The sequence below is a fragment of the Anabrus simplex genome, chromosome 14 (genome assembly GCF_040414725.1).
Source record: "Anabrus simplex isolate iqAnaSimp1 chromosome 14, ASM4041472v1, whole genome shotgun sequence".
NCBI classification, from domain to species: Eukaryota; Metazoa; Arthropoda; class Insecta; order Orthoptera; family Tettigoniidae; genus Anabrus; species Anabrus simplex.
In genome coordinates, this window is record NC_090278.1 from 99964623 (window position 1) to 99983174 (window position 18552).

Genomic DNA, 18552 nt, shown 5'->3' on the forward strand with positions numbered 1-18552 from the left:
CTTAATGCTATTTGCACTGCTCTCAAGAGGGATGAAAATAAGAGAATTTCGTTACAGTAACTTTGCTGTACGAATTATACGTACATTCTAAAGTAGAACAGTACAGAGTACCGCAATGTACTGTGTAGGTAAATAAAACATGCAAGAGAGAAACCGTTATTTACATATCCTTTTGCTGTGGGCAGGAAACCCAAGGTCTATAAATGTCATCATTACAGAGGTTATATTGGAAGGAAAAATAAATCGGGTTGGCAGGTATGGGACTTGCCAATGTGCCCTGAGGAAAACCAAAGATCATCCAGGATGGTGAAGCTACAGCAGAGATGTAAACAGCAAAGCCAGTGTGTAACAAAACACAATGTCACTGCCCACATCATACAGATGTTTTAAAAAACAGAAAGAAAAAGAAAAAACCTAAACCTATTGTGCCCCTTACATTTTCTGACGTGTTTAAAAATGGCGTCAAGTAGAGGTATGGACCACACAGGCCGGAATTGTATGGAAAAGAATATTAAGTTGGGAGTTTATAGGAGGCCATGACCAAGTTGGAACATACAATTTTAAATGGCTGTGAAGAGAGAACAGTATGAAATTAATTGTTTCAAAAAACAAGTAAAATAAAATATATTATCCCACTTACAAAATTGAACAGATAAAGACTAGACGTGTATTAGTTCTGCTGCGACGGAAGAGGAGAATAATTGCCACGATAGTTGAAATTACGAAGATATTACCTTAAGTAAAAGGGAAAATACAGCGTAATACTTGTTATTCGACACTGAAGAGTGTAGTTGAGGCATAAAATACGCATATTTATTTCAAATACGTTCACCAGTTGGACCGATTCCAAGTGAAACGATACATCGAAGCTCATCACAAACAGAGCTTAAAGAAGAAAAAAATACACAGAAATCATCTTCTGAGAAGAAGAATTGAGAAATAATTAAGCTTTCGAGAATATAATATCTTGAATTTACAGATTCTTTTAAAAATAAGATTGGAGATACTGAACCCAATGTAAAATATTTGACTGTCCGAATTGATAAGAAAAACAAAGATATTCAGAACGGATTAATATTATTTTAAGAAGCTTTATAAATCAACGATTACTTGTCTGATTTCTTGGATTTTATCATTAGCTCAAGAATGTTGTTGTTTGAGTCATCAGTCCATAGACTGGTTTGATGCAGCTCTCCATGCCACCCTATCCTGTGCTAACCTTTTCATTTCTACGTAACTATTGCATCCTACATCTGCTCTAATCTGTTTGTCATATTCATACCTTGGTCTACCCCTACCGTTCTTGCCACCTACACTTCCTTCAAAAACCAACCGAACAAGTCCTGGGTGTCTTAAGATGTGTCCTATCATTCTATCTCTTCTTCTCGTCAAATTTAGCCAAATCGCTCTCCTCTCACCAATTCGATTCAGTATCTCTTCATTCGTGATTCGATCTATCCATCTCACCTTCAGCATTCTTCTATAACACCACATTTCAAAAGCTTCTATTCTCTTTCTTTCTGAGCTAGTTATCGTCCATGTTTCACTTCCATACAATGCCACGCTCCACACAAAAGTCTTCAAAAACATCTTTCTAATTCCGATATCAATGTTTGAAGTGAGCAAATTTCTTTTCTTAAGAAAGCTCTTCCTTGCTTGTGCTAGTCTGCATTTTATGTCCTCTTTACTTCTGCCATCGTTGGTTATTTTACTACCCAAGTAACAATATTCATCTACTTCCTTTAAGACTTCATTTCCTAATCTAATATTTCCTACATTACCTGCCTTCGTTCGACTGCACTCCATTACTTTTGTTTTGGACTTATTTATTTTCATCTTGTACTCCTTACCTAAGACTTCATCCATACCATTCAGCAACTTCGAGATCTTCTGCAGTCTCAGATAAAATAACAATATCATCGGCAAATCTCAAGGTTTTGATTTCCTCTCCTTGGACTGTGATTCCCTTTCCAAATTTCTCTTTGATTTCCTTTACTGCCTGTTCTATGTAAACATTGAAAAGGAGAGGGGACAAACTGCAGCCTTGCCTCACTCCTTTCTGGATTGCTGCTTCTTTTTCAAAGCCCTCGATTCTTATCACTGCAGACTGATTTTTATACAGGTTGTAGATAATTCTTCGTTCTCGGTATCTGATCCCTATCATCTTCAGAATCATAAACAGCCTGGTCCAATCAACATTATCGAATGCCTTTTCTAGATCTACGAATGCCATGTACGTGGGTTTGTCCTTCTTGATTCGATCCTCTAAGATCAGACGTAAAGTCAGGATTGCTTCACGTGTTCCTACATTTCTTCTGAAGCCAAATTGATCTTCCCCCAACTCAGCTTCAACTTGTTTTTCCATTCTTCTGTAAATAATACGTGTTAAAATTTTGCAGGCATGAGATACTAAACTAACAGTGCGGTAGTTTTCACACCTGTCAGCACCGGCTTTCTTGGGAATAGGTATAACAACATTCTGCCGAAAATCGGATGGGACTTCTCCTGTCTCATACATCTTGCACACTAAATGAAATAACCTTACCATGCTGGTTTCTCCTAAGGCATCCAGTAATTCAGAGGGAATATTATCAATTCCAGGTGCCTTGTTCCTACTTAGGTCACTCACAGCTCTGTCAAATTCTGACCTCAAAATTGGGTCTCCCATTTCATCAGCATCAACAGCCTCTTCATGTTCCAGAACTAAATTATCTACATCGTTACCTTGATACAACTGTTGGATATGCTCCTGCCATCTTTCTGCTTTGTCTTCTTTCCCTAGAAGTGGCTTTCCATCTAAGCTCTTAATATTCATGCACCTAGATTTCCTTTCTCCAAAGGTTTCCTTGATTTTCCTGTATGCAGCATCTACCTTTCCCAGGACCATACAGCCTTCGACATCCTTGCACTTCTCCTTCAGCCATTCTTCCTTAGCTACCTTGCACTTTCTATCCACTTGATTCTTTAATCGCCTGTATTCTTTTCTGCCCTCTTCATTTCTAGCATTCTTGTATTTTCGTCGTTCATCAATCAGGTCTAGTATCTCCTGAGTTATCCACTGATTCTTAGTTGATCTTTTCTTCCTTCCTAACATTTCTTCAGCAGCCCTATTGACTTCATTTTTCATGACTCTCCACTCTTCCTCTACTGTGTTTCTTTCGGCCTTTTCATTTAGTCCTTGTGCAACATGTTCCTTGAAACGATCCATCACACTCTTTTCTTTCAACTTGTCTAGATGCCATCTTTTTGCATTCTTTCCTTTCTTCAATTTCTTCAACTTCAGATGGCATTTCATGACCAACAAGTTGTGGTCAGAGTCCACGTCTGCTCCTGGGAAAGTTTTGCAATCCAACACCTGGTTTCTGAATCTCTGCCTAATCATAATGAAGTCTATTTGATACCTTCCAGTGTCTCCAGGTCTCGTCCACGTATACAGCCGTCGTTTGTGGTGTTTGAACCAAGTATTGGCGAGGACTAAATTATGGTCAGTGCAGAATTCAACCAGCCGACTTCCTCTTTCGTTCCTTTGTCCCAATCCAAATTCTCCTACTGTGCTACCTTCTCTTCCTTGGCCTACCACTGCGTTCCAGTCTCCCATCACAATTAGATTCTCGTCACCTTTGACATATTGTATTAAATCTTCTATCTCCTCATATATTCTTTCAATTTCTGCATCATCCGCTGAACTAGTAGGCATATAGACCTGCACTATTGTGGTGGGCATTGGTTTGGTGTCTATCTTGGCGACAATAATTCTTTCACTATGCTGGTCGTAGTAGCTTATCCGCTGCCCTATTTTTTTATTCATTATTAAACCAACTCCTGCATTACCCCTGTTTGATTTCGTGTTGATAATTCGGTAGTCGCCTGACCAAAAATCCTGTTCTTCCTGCCAACGTACTTCACTTATACCAACTACATCTAACTTTAGCCTATCCATCTCCCTTTTCAGATTCTCTAACCTACCACAACGATTCATAGTTCTAACATTCCACGCTCCGACTCGCAGAATGTCAGTATCCATCTTCCTGATGATCGCCCCCTCTCGTGTAGTCCCCACCCGGAGATCCGAATGGGGGACTAGTTTACCTCCGGAATATTTTACCCGAGAGGAAGCCATCATCAGTACATCTTTCATACAGAGAGAGCTGCATGTCCTCGGGAGGTGGTTACGGCTGTAGTTTCCCGTTGCTTTCAGCCGTGTAGCAGTATCAACACAGCTAAGCCATGTTGAGTATTATTACAAGGCCGTATCAGTCAATCATCTAGACTGCCGCCCTTGCAACTACCGAAAGGCTGCTACCCCCCTTTCGATGAACCATTCGTTAGTCTGGTCTCTCAACAGATACCCATCCGATATGGTTGCACCTGCGGCTCGGCTATCTGCATCATTGGGACACGCAAGCCTCCCCACCGCGGCAAGGTCACATGGTTCGCAGAGGAGGAGCTCAAGAATAAAGAAGCAGATGTCTTGCTAATTCTGAGGTGGACCGACCTGGAGATGAATATGGACCAGCCAAAAGACCAGACCTGATGAAAGGAAAGATTCCAGCCGTTCCACACACCACAGCCAAGTTGAGGACCGGTCATGTGATGCAGAGAGCTATAGAAGACGTCGTGATAGCTGAATGATGAGCTAAGTTTGCTAGATATTAGTTCTTAATTAAACTAGACATTATTATCTAATACCATTTACGATAAGTGTGAAATATTTAAGAAGTTAAGTGACTCAGTGAAGTGATACCTTTGAATGATACCATACTAAGTTATGACAAGATCGATATCTCGAAAGAGTGGCTAAACATACGAGGCGTGTTTTTTACGTAAGGTCCGTTTGAAAAAAAAGGTACACAACGAAAGGTTATTTCGAAAAAGTAAATTTAATTTCAGAAAGTACATACTTCACTCTATTTTTTTGACATAGTTGCCAAGTATGTTCAAACACTCAGCATACCTCGTAACCAATTTTAAAATACCCTCTTCATAGAAACATGCCGCCTGCTCCGATAACCAAGAGTTCACTGCCGTTTTCACGTCGTCATTGTAATGGTTGCCACTGAGGTGATGTTTGAGGTGGAGGAACAGATGGTAATCGCTCGGCGCAAGATCAGGACTGTAGGGTGGGAGGTCTAAAACTTCCCAACCAAAACTGTCCAATAAATTGCAGGTCTGACCTGCCGTGTGAGATCTTGCATTGTCATGGAGAAGGACAATTCCCTTTGTCAGCATGCCGCATCTTTTGTTTTGAATTGCTCTGCGTATCTTTCTCAGGGTTTGGCAGTATGCTTCTGGATTGATAGTGGTCCGTCGTTGCATGAAGTCGACCAACAAAACACCATGACTATCCCAAAACACCGACGCCATGATTTTGTGCTGGGACAGAGTCTGTTTGGCCTTCACCTTTACAGGCGAGTGTGTGTCCCCATTCCATGCTATGTTGCTTCGATTCGGGTGTGATATGTGAAACCCATGTTTCGTCTCCAGTTATGATCCGACTAAAAATCCGTCACCTTCTTCGTCATAACGAGTCAAGAACTTCATTGCACACTCAAATCTTTGGTTTTTGTGGTCCTCTGTTAGGAGTTTCGGGACCCAACGGCAGCACAGTTTCCTAAACTTTAGGTGTTCAGAAACAATGTTGTAAAGTACTGCCCCCGTTAAAATTGGCGATATTGTGCATATTTTCAACAACTGGAAATTAAAAGTTTTATTGTCTGCTTGGAACTGCAATGTGTCATTGGGGAAGTAGTGGCGAGCTAAGAACGAGTTTTTTTCGTCATTCAGAGGGGTGATACATGGCCCGGACCATGCCAAGGTCGAAGCAAATCACCTGACTACCGCCGCACGCGCGCAACTCATATTCTGAATCTGGAATAGTCTGAGCCAATTAAATGAGACCATCAGCCAATTATCATTCTCGTTGAAGATCACACCTCCCAGGCCGATAAGATAAAAAGGCCTTGTTACGAGTAAATTGCTCTCTCTCTGAATATCCTTCGCTGTATTGCTCTCTCTGAATATTCTTCGCGGTGCTGCTATTCTGAACTCTAGACTGGGATGTGCGACGCTACGTTATCCGACCACGTGGAGAAATGATTTCCAGTTCAAGTCGACGCCCGTTCTGCCAGAATTTAGCGAGATAATTAGCGAATTCCTATGGAGTAAAACACGCCTTAAGAACCAAGTTAAGTGTGACTGTGTAGACGAGTTATTAACGTTCGACGTGCTTGTGCAAATACTTAATCTTGTCATCTCAGTTACAGCTTGTGACCGGAATTCTACAGAAGTCCCCTTAGAAGCTGAACACCTCAAGATGGACAATTCCACAACCACCTATAACACAACTTCGAGGGACACCTGCTACAAAGCCTCCATGGAGCTGTAAAATGTGAGGCGTATCTGGTAATTGGAAGGAGACTGACCGGAGGAAAATGCTGGAATAATTGACTGTCGACGGGGATCGAACTCCATCTAAAACTTGAGTACCTTTTAATTTAATTTATCTGTCTCACCTTTTGTACAACTAGAGGTCTTTCTTCTTTAAGTCGTAGATCTATTAGTTTGTTGTAGTTAGAAACATTTCGTTTTTCCACTTCTTAAGGTGCCGTGGTAGACTAGGTACGTGTGAATGAAATTTTGAATCTGTTGGAGTAGACATGTAGGTTGTCTTTGAATGATTTCCCATGCTTAGGAGCTTAATATTTAAAAATCACTGACCACATGATAAATCTGCTTCCCTTGTAATGTTGAAAGTTATTGGACTGAAATCTGCGTGTACATTTTGAGTGAATAGGGTCGAACCTAGTGTCTTTCAAGATCACTTGTTGTATTTATGATGAAGTCATCTAATTTTATGATATTCCACGAGGATCAGTGGATGTAATAATCACTTAAATAATAATAATAATAATATTGACTAAAGATCGGATAAAACAGAATTAAACGCTCGTGAGCCATAAATTTACAGTAGAGTCCTTATATGTGAGATTGAATGTGCTCTGTTCATGAAGGGTCTGGAATATGACCAATCCTGAGGGATATTTGTTGTATAATTGAGCGATTGATGATTAAATGATGATATTTGACTTATTCTTGTGTATTGGGAGCGCAAGATGGATTATAATTATTGGAGTACGTGTTGCGAGTGTATTTCACAGGTAGGGAATAAAAATAATACGATTAAGGCTCACGCTCGCGATAGTTTCAACCTGTAGCCCAAGCGATGGTAGTGCTTACGGATTTTACTAGAATCTTCCATTATAATTTCAAGAGTTAGATGAACTCACATTGATATGTGAAATGTGTTTCTACCTAGTGATACCCATGACTTCGATCACTAGTCACCATTAATGAAGAATAATTTCAGTACACAGATTATTTCTGCTAGATATTACGTGACCTGACCACTCGTAAAAATCATGAATAAACTTGCCAAAACAGGATTCGATATAAATAATGTATATAAAATACGTGTTTCCTAGTGTGAATGTGTGTATATATGTAAATACGTATATTTCTCTTGTATCATGTTGGTCCCATTTAATTTGATCTGGTTGTGCACTTGTTGCGACGCAGATTACATTCATCGTTGTGTGCTGCCTTAAGAAGTACTTTTCATGCCCTTAAGGGAAAATTTGATCAACTTAAGTCGAGGAAGACTAGAAAAGGATTTATTTTCTTCATTAGCGAGATTTAAAAAGAAAGATCATCTCGTTATCTTACGAAGGCACTCGATTTGTAAATAAAATTTATTTAACTAGCTCACATGTGGATAACGTAAATTTCTGACACATTTATAGTTGAACTTTGAAATATTTTAAGATTAATTTGAATGGAAATGCAATACAAAGATCAGAAGTAGAAGTTCGTTAGCCGCATGATTACTTTGAGTTATGGTGAAACCAAGTCATTAATAATTAATTGGAAAATAATTATTCTGGAATGCTAATGACGATCGTTAGGTAAATGATGCAGTGGAAAATTAATGAGAACATGATTGTGTGACAGTGAAGCATAGGTTAATTAAATGATGAGAGATTAATAATAATAATAATAAAAATAATAATAATAATAATAATAATAATAATCAGAATAATAATTAATTAATTAATTTTGAGAATTTTGAAATCAATTTTCATTTTCTACTGAAGTTCATGTTGGTGTCATTGACTAATATTAAATACTGTAAATGATGAATTTAGTTGAGTTCATCTTAAAACCACGTGTTGAGACTACTCTGAATTGGTAAAGCTTTGAACACATTTATTGTAAAACCCTCGTTAGCAAGACAGTTGTTTAATTATTTTATGAATCTCTCTGTTAATTTTTTTTAAATTCTTTCAATCAAATATATTGATTTGGAAAGGCAAGAGGCCTAATTTTTCTTTGGTTTTCATTACAGCACAGTAATGCTGGAGATTAAGAACACGTGTCACTCAAAATCGAGAAAGAAATACAATATTATGGAAGTTCTATGTAAAAAAAAAAAAAAAAAAAAAAAAAAAAATATCATTAAGAATATTTTCATTTATTATTTGCTTATGTGAATAAATGTCAGAGTGTTGTTTTAACATTTCCTTTTATCCTGCTTGGTCATCAACCCTTAACTTCCCTTAAATGCCTCTAGAAAGCGACAGCCAACGATCGAACGGTCCACCTCGGGATCTCTCGCTCGCTGGCTGGGCTTAGCCCGGGAATAATGGGGGCATTTAAGATGGCTTAATCCAAGCGTGGGGCTCGAGATTGGCTTATCCAAGCTCAAAAATGATCTTATGCTGTCCAGTGTTTATGACATTGACAAGATCAGATGACCAATTAAATTAGGCTGACTGACACATTTATTCGCCCAAATTCTTGTGGCTAACATAAGCACATGTTAAATGTAACTTATATGAATCTTGTTTACGAAAAAAAATTCTTGCTGGTAATTAGAAACTCGAATTTGCTGCGATGATAATTAACTAAAGTTAGATTAATAATTGTGACCGATATTGGTGAAAATTCGGAACTTTCATAATATCGACAAATCGTTGCCTTCGTGAATTAGAGGAGTTCGATCCCTAACATTCCAGTATCCCGATCAGAATCCTTCCAGTACCAGAATAGCCATTTAATGAATAATTGTAACTATGGAGGACTTAAGGCAGATGTTGGCTATGGAGGAGAGGATCAATGCCAATTTGAATACTAGTCAAACTAACTTAGAGAAATACTTAAAACAAAAACTTAGTGAAACTCAGTTACACTTAGAGAAAGGACTCTCTGAACTCAACAATAGCCAGGTGAACTTACAGCGAAAGCTTAACGATAATCAGGCGCACTTAGAGAAAGGACTCTGTGATCTCAGTGACGCACCAAGAATACATTCAATCTGCAAAAAAAATCCTCTGTTTTTTAATAAACTCATTCTTATCTAACAAAACTGTGGTCCCTCCTTGTCCGCTTTGGTTACTATTATATTACTGTCTTTTATTTTGGTTTTTATTTCTTGAATTAATCTTGTGGGGTTGGTATCGGAACTTTAATTTAAATCCTAGTATCATTCTGTAATTCCAAAGGGAGTTTTGAAATATGACTCAACCTCAGCTGTAGTGGTTATTACAATCTTTTTCTTTTTATGTGCTGGGCCAATTATGTTTTAAACTTTTGATTAAAAGATCTATTTCTTTATCTGAGAAGCTTGTGCTTCTCATGTTAACTAAGCCTGGTGAGTTGTTAAAAGATGAACACACTATTTTTTCTGCATTCTTTGTATGTGACTGCAGCTGGGTTTCTTTTAAGTGAGTAAGTGTTTTATCTATTGTTATTTGTTTCCTCCGTGTATCAGAAAGGAACTCCATTCTAATGGGGCTACATTTTGAGCTACTGCTAGGTGTATTCTGTATAGCTGTAAGTACAATTTTGCCTTCTTTTCATAGAACGTTTTGATTTAGTCTTAAAGCCAGATTTCATTGGTTCTGTTTTGGGTTTTAGTTAAATTGGGAGCAATAGCCCAACTTATAAAACTTCAAAGTATATCCACAAATTTTTCGTAAGACATTACAGATTTAACAATAAATCACCGTTAAAGAACTCTATAGAGTTTTGAGACATTTTTAAGAAAATTTACCATACTACCCAACCACATTATGTGCTCCTTGGATATCACGAATACGTATTCTAACGTGCTGACAAAAACAGTAAATAATATTACTGACAACCTCACCAAAAATAGCAATCTTAGCAAATGTGAAATAGAACACTTCACAAAGATTCTAAATTTTGAACCAAAAAATTACTATTTTACATTCAACGGCAAAATTTATCACCAGGATGGCCTAGCAATAGGTGATCATTTGTCAGGCATCTTAGCCGACATACACATGGATCGTTAGAACACCATAAAAACTACAAAAATAAATGGACTCAGCCTATGGCTCAGATACGTAGAAGATACATTTGCAATAATTGATAAGCATTACAACAATAGTAATGAAATTTTAATTTTTTAAACAACCTTGATCAAAATATAAAGTTCACCAAGGAGGAAGATGTCATTGGATCCATTAATTTCTTAGACATCACAGTAACACGCACTAACAATAATTTTGACTTCCACATTTTTAGAAAACCTACTCCCACCCCAATAACAATTAAAAATTCATCAGCCCACCCAAACTCCCATAAACAGGCTACCTTTTACAGTTTAATCTACAGAGCACTAAAAAAAAAACCTAACATCTAAAAACTTAAAAGCCGATCTCAATTACATAAAGCATTTGGCAAAATTCAACGGATATAAAACAGAAATGATCAATCAATTAATCAACAAAGTTAAACTCGAAATAGGAATGAACCTCATCCCTGACAGGCCCAAAAAATCTAAATTCGCTATGTTTACCCATAACAATCATGGCATTTACCAGCTTTCAAACCCTTTAAAAAAGCAACATATCAGTATCGCCTTTAGAACAACAAACACCAACCGAAACTTGTTCTTTAACCACAACACAGTCATCACAAACAGTAACATTTATTCAGGTTCAGGCATATATAGGCTTAAGTGCACTAAACGCAACGTCTCATATATCGGACAAACAGGCCGTTGTTTCTTTACAAGGTATCGAGAGCACTAAAATGCCAATAGACAATACGTTTTCAGCTATGAGTTCCCACATGAAGGAAACAAGGCACCAATACACAACTATTGAACAGGACCTCACAATTATTAAAAGAGTAGGAAAAGGGTAATTAATGAATGTATTAGAAAGCATTTATATATATTTAGACCAATAGTATAACAAAAACCTATATCTTAACAAGATTTTACCCAATTTATTTCAAACATTAAATTCAAAACAAATCAATCTCAAAAATGTTAAATTACTGAGCCGGAGAGTTGCAGTCACTTAAGTGCGGCCAGTATCCAGTGTTCGGCAGATAGTGGGTTCGAATCCCACTGTCGGCAGCCCTGAAGATGGTTTTCCGCGGTTTCCCATTTTCACACCAGGCAAATGCTGGAGCTGTACCTTAATTAAGGCCACGGCCGCTTCCTTTCCGCTCCTAGGCCGTTCCTGTAACATTGTCGCCATAAGACCTGTCTGTGTCGGTGCGACATAAAACAAATTGTAAAAATTTAAAAAATGTTAAATTATTTTCCTTAAAAACTCCCTCTACTTCGATAAATTCAACTCCCTCCCCCAATAGCACATGTATCTAACACTCCCCCCATCTCCTCTCCTCCACCACACCTCCTTCCCCTAATCCCACACCGATATAACACAACAAGCGCAAGCGTCGGTCGTTACGACGCTGCAAAAGCAACAGGTCAACACCACAACAGTCGAGAGGCTAAATAAACATGCACACAACGTTCAACTTAACTGTTGTCCTTTTCTAATCCTAAGTTTTCTACCCTCCTCTCGTTGCAGACAATTTACCTTACATCCTTCAATAGTCTCTGTCAACATCCAGGCTCTAGTCAAAACCAAGTATGAAAGTTCCCTTTCGACGAACAGTATAAGAGGTAGCAGTCACTTTCTCAAGCAAGACATCATACGGCAACACAGTCGATAACCAAACATCACTTCTACGATTAAAGTAAGAAGATGATAATTATTTCACAAGTTAAACAGCATAACACTATGTTGAACTCTCATTAAAAGCGATCAATTAAGACAAACCATGTCATCACCCTATAATTAAGCTGTTCAAGTTCTAATTATACATATTTTACGACCTCAACTATATAGGGTGCCTTAAACCAGGTTCCATTTAATGCACTATATAAAATACAAACATGTTTAATTAGAACTTTTAACATGTAACATGAGGCCACAATTTTAGCCATGGACATTCTTATAGACCCTATATCTAAATAAGGACATTTTGGCTAGTATAAAATTTTAAAGAAGATTTATTGTAAGAGTGCACCGACAACAATAAACTTTCATAATCATATTTTAGACGTATTTTAATCTGTAAATTGTCAAATGAGTCCTCAACTTTAAAATATAGATTTCTCTGTTTAATACTTTGGTCAAAGCAAATCAGGATCCTGATCTTAGTCCAACAGGTATGAGATCAAAGCTGATGGTGCGTATAAAATGGGTGAAACATGCCCCTATAGTTTAATATGACAATACAGCAGAACTCCGTTATAGCGACGACTTTTTTCTGTCCCTTCAAAATTCCTATATTAAACTGTGTATCGTCCTTCGGTTACAACGAGCACTCTGTCACTGGCGTATCCGTTATTACGAGCGATTAAGCGCGCGCGCGATTTTTTTCCGCTACCGATATTTATGCACCCCAGCGACGATACTGCATGCGATCGATTACCATCGGCATCGTTTCCTCGCTATGTGCACTAGCGATTTCTCTCGGCGACATTCGAAGGCGATGTCGGAGTCGTTTAGTAATATCCGTCGACAGCTGTTCCGTAAAGAAAATTCGAAATGAAAGAACATATTTTCGTAATAAATGCGTAAATAACGTGTCCGATAATGGTTGTTAACTCGTTAAAAATTAAGGCTGACTAAATGACCGCTTAATTTTGAGGCGACATACTGCAATTAAGTAAGAATGGGATACATAGAGATATGGCAGAGTGCTTAATTGATTTCGGAGGTTAGTTTATATTTTGTCGCGCCTGGTTAAATTACGGAAAGGGTATTATGAAAGTTTATAGCGAGAAAAGTATAATTTCTCTACTGGCGCTTGAAGTGTGTTTTCATCATACGTATAGTATGGTTAAGTTACGATACGTAACGCTGTTTGAATAAGAAAACAAACGTTTGCAACAAAATGCGATCGATCATCTTTGGTACGGTATAATTTTCTCACTCTGTGCATTTGCAAGCTCTCTCGTTGACATTCGAAGGCGATGTTGAAGTCGATTAGTAATACCCATCGACTGCTGTTCTCTAAAGAAAATTCGAAATGAAAGAGGATGACATGTTTTCGTAATAAATGCGCAAACAACATGGCCGATAGCAGCAGTTAACTCAAAAATAAAGACTGAAGTAAACGATATCTTAATTTTAATGTTATATACGGAAATTAAGTAAGAATGTGATACACCTCAAGATATGGCAGAGCACATCACTGATTTCAGAGGATATTTCGTATCTTCTCACGTCTAGTCATGGCTGTTTACACGAGTTTCAAATATGTTTTACTGATAGGCTACATATACGGTTAGGTTAGGTGACGCTGTTTGAAGAAGAAAGCTGAGGTGTTTGCCACAGAAATCTCTGGAGTGATGCCATATTTCTCCGAATCCAAGACTTTTTTTCCTCAGAATCTCTTGCGAAAACTCAAGGGTTGTTGCTTTCGCGGCCTAACATGGATCCCACTGGCAAATACCGTGGTAACCACGCTGCTTCTTTTCACACGCGCACAGAACTCTTTGACAATAAACGACCGCCTCTTTACTACACATCGCTAGCCGCGACAACGGTTGTGTTTCTCAAATCTGCAGAATGGTGTCAAAACCCTTCGAATTCTTAGAAAAGCCATTTCTACTCAGTGGCAGAGTCATAACGCGTCTATTGCACTTTACGCTTAGTAAAATTAAGGTTTATAGACAGCAGGAATATTTTCGTGACGGATAGTCGTATTGTAAAGATACGTGGAAAAGGTATTGCCGGCAAATTTTCAGTGGGTTCTAGTCGATATTATGATGCTAATTTTAAGTTAATGTTTATTAAACACTCGGAAATGTAGAATAATTTTGCAGCCGCAAGAAAATATGGCATAGGCCTAACTAAAGCCAAAATTTGGCGTTAGCGTGAAGACAAAGAACTAAAAAAATGCGTAGCCTACTGTACAAAAAAATGCATTCAGTGCTCCGCAACAAGGACGCTTGATGCTGCGTGGAAGTAACAGTTTTATAGACAGCAAGAATAATTTCCTGATGGATCGTTGTATTATAGACGCACATGGTATATATATTGCCGGAAAATTTTCAACGAGTTCTCTTCGGTATTATGATACCAATGTTAAGTTAACGGTCCTTAAACCTGCGGAAATAAAGAATAATTGTGCAGCCGCAAAAAACAAATACGGCATGACGAAAGTCAATGTTCGGCGCCTAAGAATAGTCGAAAATGCGTTAGGCCTATTGTACAACAAGGCATTCATATGATTTTACAAATTTATTTTTGAGCCTGATTTAAATTTTTTGAAGGAAAAAGTGGGGTTAATCTTGGCTTCGGAGAAATACGGTATTATATTTTTTTCAGATGAAATTAAACATACACTTTCACGTTGTATCGGATTACGAAAAATAACAAACAAGTAAGCCAAAGTGTGGATGTCATCTGCGGAAACACAAGTTTTGAACAAACTGATTGCCTTTTCATACCGATTTCAAAGTGCATGAAGGGTTTTTCGACTTTTATACAAAAATCGGATATAACGACAATCCGCTATAGCGAGTAAATTTTTTGCTGTTATGATATCTCGCTATAACGGACTTCTACTGTATTTAAGTCTTAATTTTTAAGAACTAATTTGCAACGAATAGGTGAACAATAATAAAAATTTGTAACATTACCGACTTAACTTCCTTTTGTACCAGCATTTTCTAGAACTTCATTTTTACATAGTGAATAACACCTGATCGACTTGTGCAGTTTGTTAGGTTGGTAGATACACTTACGGTTATGAATTGCCATTGGCTGTATATTGACGTGGGAAGCTCCGCTGGTAAGTGGTGGCAACTTTTCTGTGCCAATTTCAAAGCAGCCTAGCCTCGCTTAGTTACCCACCATGACACTCGTAGTCCTATCGAGAAGCACTGAGCTCAAAACCTGCAGCAGTGACAGTAGTGTTACATTAACGTAATCAACAGTGCCTGCTTCACCTTGAAGACATCTGTAAACAAGGCCGTTTTGTCTCATTTCGTTAGCAACGTAAATTGCTTTCTTGTAAACTGTATTTCCACCTCTGGAATGTTTGAAACACGTGTAGTAGTTTTTCTAACTCCGGTAACTTACACTTGCACAATTTTCTTTTCCTTTTCTGTTTTCCTTATAGGCACTTTCAATTTTGTCACCGTCGCTCACTAAAGAGTTCAGAGTTGAAGGTTAACTCTACACATCCATTTCCTGAAGGGTTTTCGTTTTGTATTCATCAGGAAGCAGTTCCACTTTTTGCTTAATCGTGACTAGGCTACCACAAGACAAATAGGTATCATGCAACTGAACGTCTCACGATTATGTTCCTAGTCTAAGTTACACTTCGCTGTACAACTCCACATAGAATAAATTGCAGAAAGTGAAATATAAGCACAAACAGGTTTGTCGAGTTCTTTGGCATTCTCGTTGCTAACCAGTCAAGCAAAACTGAACTTTCCTGAACGTAACAGCTGTTCCCCAAAGATGAAATTTATCCTGTGAAGTTCCAGAATTGGAGGCCTTTTCCTATTATCATGCAACTTTCCCCAATCACTCTCCTCCATAAGGGCTCTTCATTCCGTACGTAAGTGACAACAAAACCATTTTCAGGCCTGGGAAAAATGTGATCCTCCAGAGCAGTAGGCCTAATAGCTAAAATCTTGATGTGATAAGGTATTTTTATACAGACTTAATATGGTGGGAATCAGAACTTTAGAATTAGGACACGGTAGGCAAGAAAAAGGCATTAGTGAAGAACGCACTAACAAGAGTTCATTGTAAATAGAAAATCTTAATATGCCTTAAAAAGAAACAGCTTACAAATCTAAATATTTAAGATAAGAATCACTAAATTGAACCACACAAATATTTAGAAAATATCATCCATCATCATGAAATGAAATGAAATGCATGAAATGAAATAGCGTATGGCTTTTAGTGCCGGGAGAGTCCGAGTACATGTTCGGCTCTCCAACATGCACAAATTGTTTTAATAGAAACATGCTTATGCGAGTGAATACGCAATCCATCCTTGGCTGACACTTTTAGTGTCACATGGCCCTCGGCATGGGACATCCACTGCTACTACTTTCTGCTATGGTTAAGGTAGGACAGAACCCCTCAGATTCAAGTCACAAAGCTGTAGGACATAACCCTTCCAGTTCTTGTCAAAGTACAGCAGAACCTCGATAATTCGAAATCTGTTAATTCAAAATCCCACCTAATTCGAAGAAGCACTCATTCCCGGTAACATGAGGTACGGTTTTGCATTCTATTTAAATTGCTTAATTCGAAATACGGATAATTCGTGATTTGAAGTACAATGTCTGTCTCATTACCGAAATTCAGACTTTTAATTCAAAACCGCTTTTACATTTTAAAACAAAAATATGTTGCAGAGTAATTTAAAAATCAAAACTTGTCCGCGTCGTGATAGAACGAGTCTTCCGAAAAGTGCAGGGGTAGCTTTCTGCACTTCCACTCACTTCGGTGTGTCTACAGAGTGCTTCGTATTTGCTAGATTCGAGTGAAGTTAAATAGTACTTGTTTTGTATTTAGCGTTTTCAGGAACGCCACAATATCAAGTAAAGGCAGTGTGTGGACAAGCAGAATCCACGAACACTGGCGATGCCGAAAGTTGAAGAAAAAGCACGACTCATATAATAAATTCGTACGCACCAAACAATATTGTCAGTGCCGATAACACTGCATTCTTTTAATGCCGGGCCCAAATGGACTGAGTATTTTAAAGGAGAGAAGTGCCAGCCAGGAAATCGTACAAGGGTGGGGTCATTGTACTGTGTTGCTATGCACACGGAAGCGAGAAAATTTGTCCCCTCATCATATGAAAGATCGATAAGCCACGATATTGTAAGGGCATCGGGCACTTTCTGTGCAAGTGAAAGGCATCTAAACAATGAAATATTACAGTAATCCAAAAAATAAAGCATTTGTACAGGGGAGCCAGCATAATTTGTCTTCATCTTTGAATCGTGTGTTATTTTCTTTCGTTGCGTGAGGTTATGTTAGTCACTGACTTATCCAAGTGCATTATTTGAACAATGTAAATGCACCTTGTTGGATACATTTCGGGAATAGTTTTTTTCCATGGCATTTGAAAGGTTTAAACTGTGAATCAATGTGACTGCATGCGCTAATGGGTCTGGTCTTAGAATACTTCGTGACGCGGCAAAGAGTGGGCACTTCTGAATTAATGAGAGATATGCCATGGCAGGAAATTTTACAAGGACAGAGAGACTGATGTTGTAATGCAGATGGAAGAGAGAGACTTTCTCCCCTGGTTATAAGAAATTTCACTTAGCCATGATATTTTAAGGGCATCGGGTACTTTCCGTGCTAGTACAGGCATATAAAATGCATACACTACAGTAATCGACTTGCACAAGGGAGCCAGAATTTCTCCTCGTCTTTCCTTTCGTTGAGTGAGGTTATGTTTGTCACCGTCTTATCCAAGTGCATTATTTGAACATTGTAAATGCACCTTCTTCGATACATTTTGGGCATAGTTCTTTTTTCATGGCATTTGAAAGGTTTGAACTGTGAATCAAGTTAATTGAATGCAGTAAAAACGGACCTCAGAATATTTTGTGTCGCGGCAAGGGTTGACACCTTTGAATTACGAATTGACGGTTAATTCGAAGTCCAATTTCCGAGTCCCAACGACTTCGAATTAACGAGGTTTTACTGTAATCGCTTTCAAGATGGCCGATATCCACAGACAGCCCACGAGTGCTGACAGAAGCATAAAGCCCACTCCAAAGCCCATTTATTCAGAATACATCCCTCTGGCCTCTATTCCTTCCCAACAAGACCACTAAAATCAGGGTTCCATCAACTCCCATCCACCATCCCACCTGCAGCCTCGGTGGTCAAAACATAGCCAGAATCAGCATTCTCCAGATTCAGGTTGCCATCGCCACCCTCCACTTCATCCAGGTTGCCTTCACTACGAACCTACATCATTAGGAACATATCGTTGTCTCCGAAGTTAAATACTTCAAGGTCAAGGGCCCTTTCACCAAATACTCACAAGGATGACCTCTACTGATGATGCAACCAATCACGGTCCCTATTCCTCTCGAAAAGGACATGTGCAAAGAAGACAATCTAAACTCAGCTCATTTCAGCCCAGACCTCTCATTAACAAGTATGA

At 38.3% G+C, this 18552-nt stretch overlaps 1 protein-coding gene across 17 annotated transcripts in view; it reads right to left on the reverse strand.

The window, feature by feature from the left end:
- ctrip (E3 ubiquitin-protein ligase ctrip) overlaps positions 1 to 18552 on the reverse strand; it is a 322022-nt gene that overhangs the window by 82603 nt on the left and 220867 nt on the right. The window lies entirely within an intron of this gene.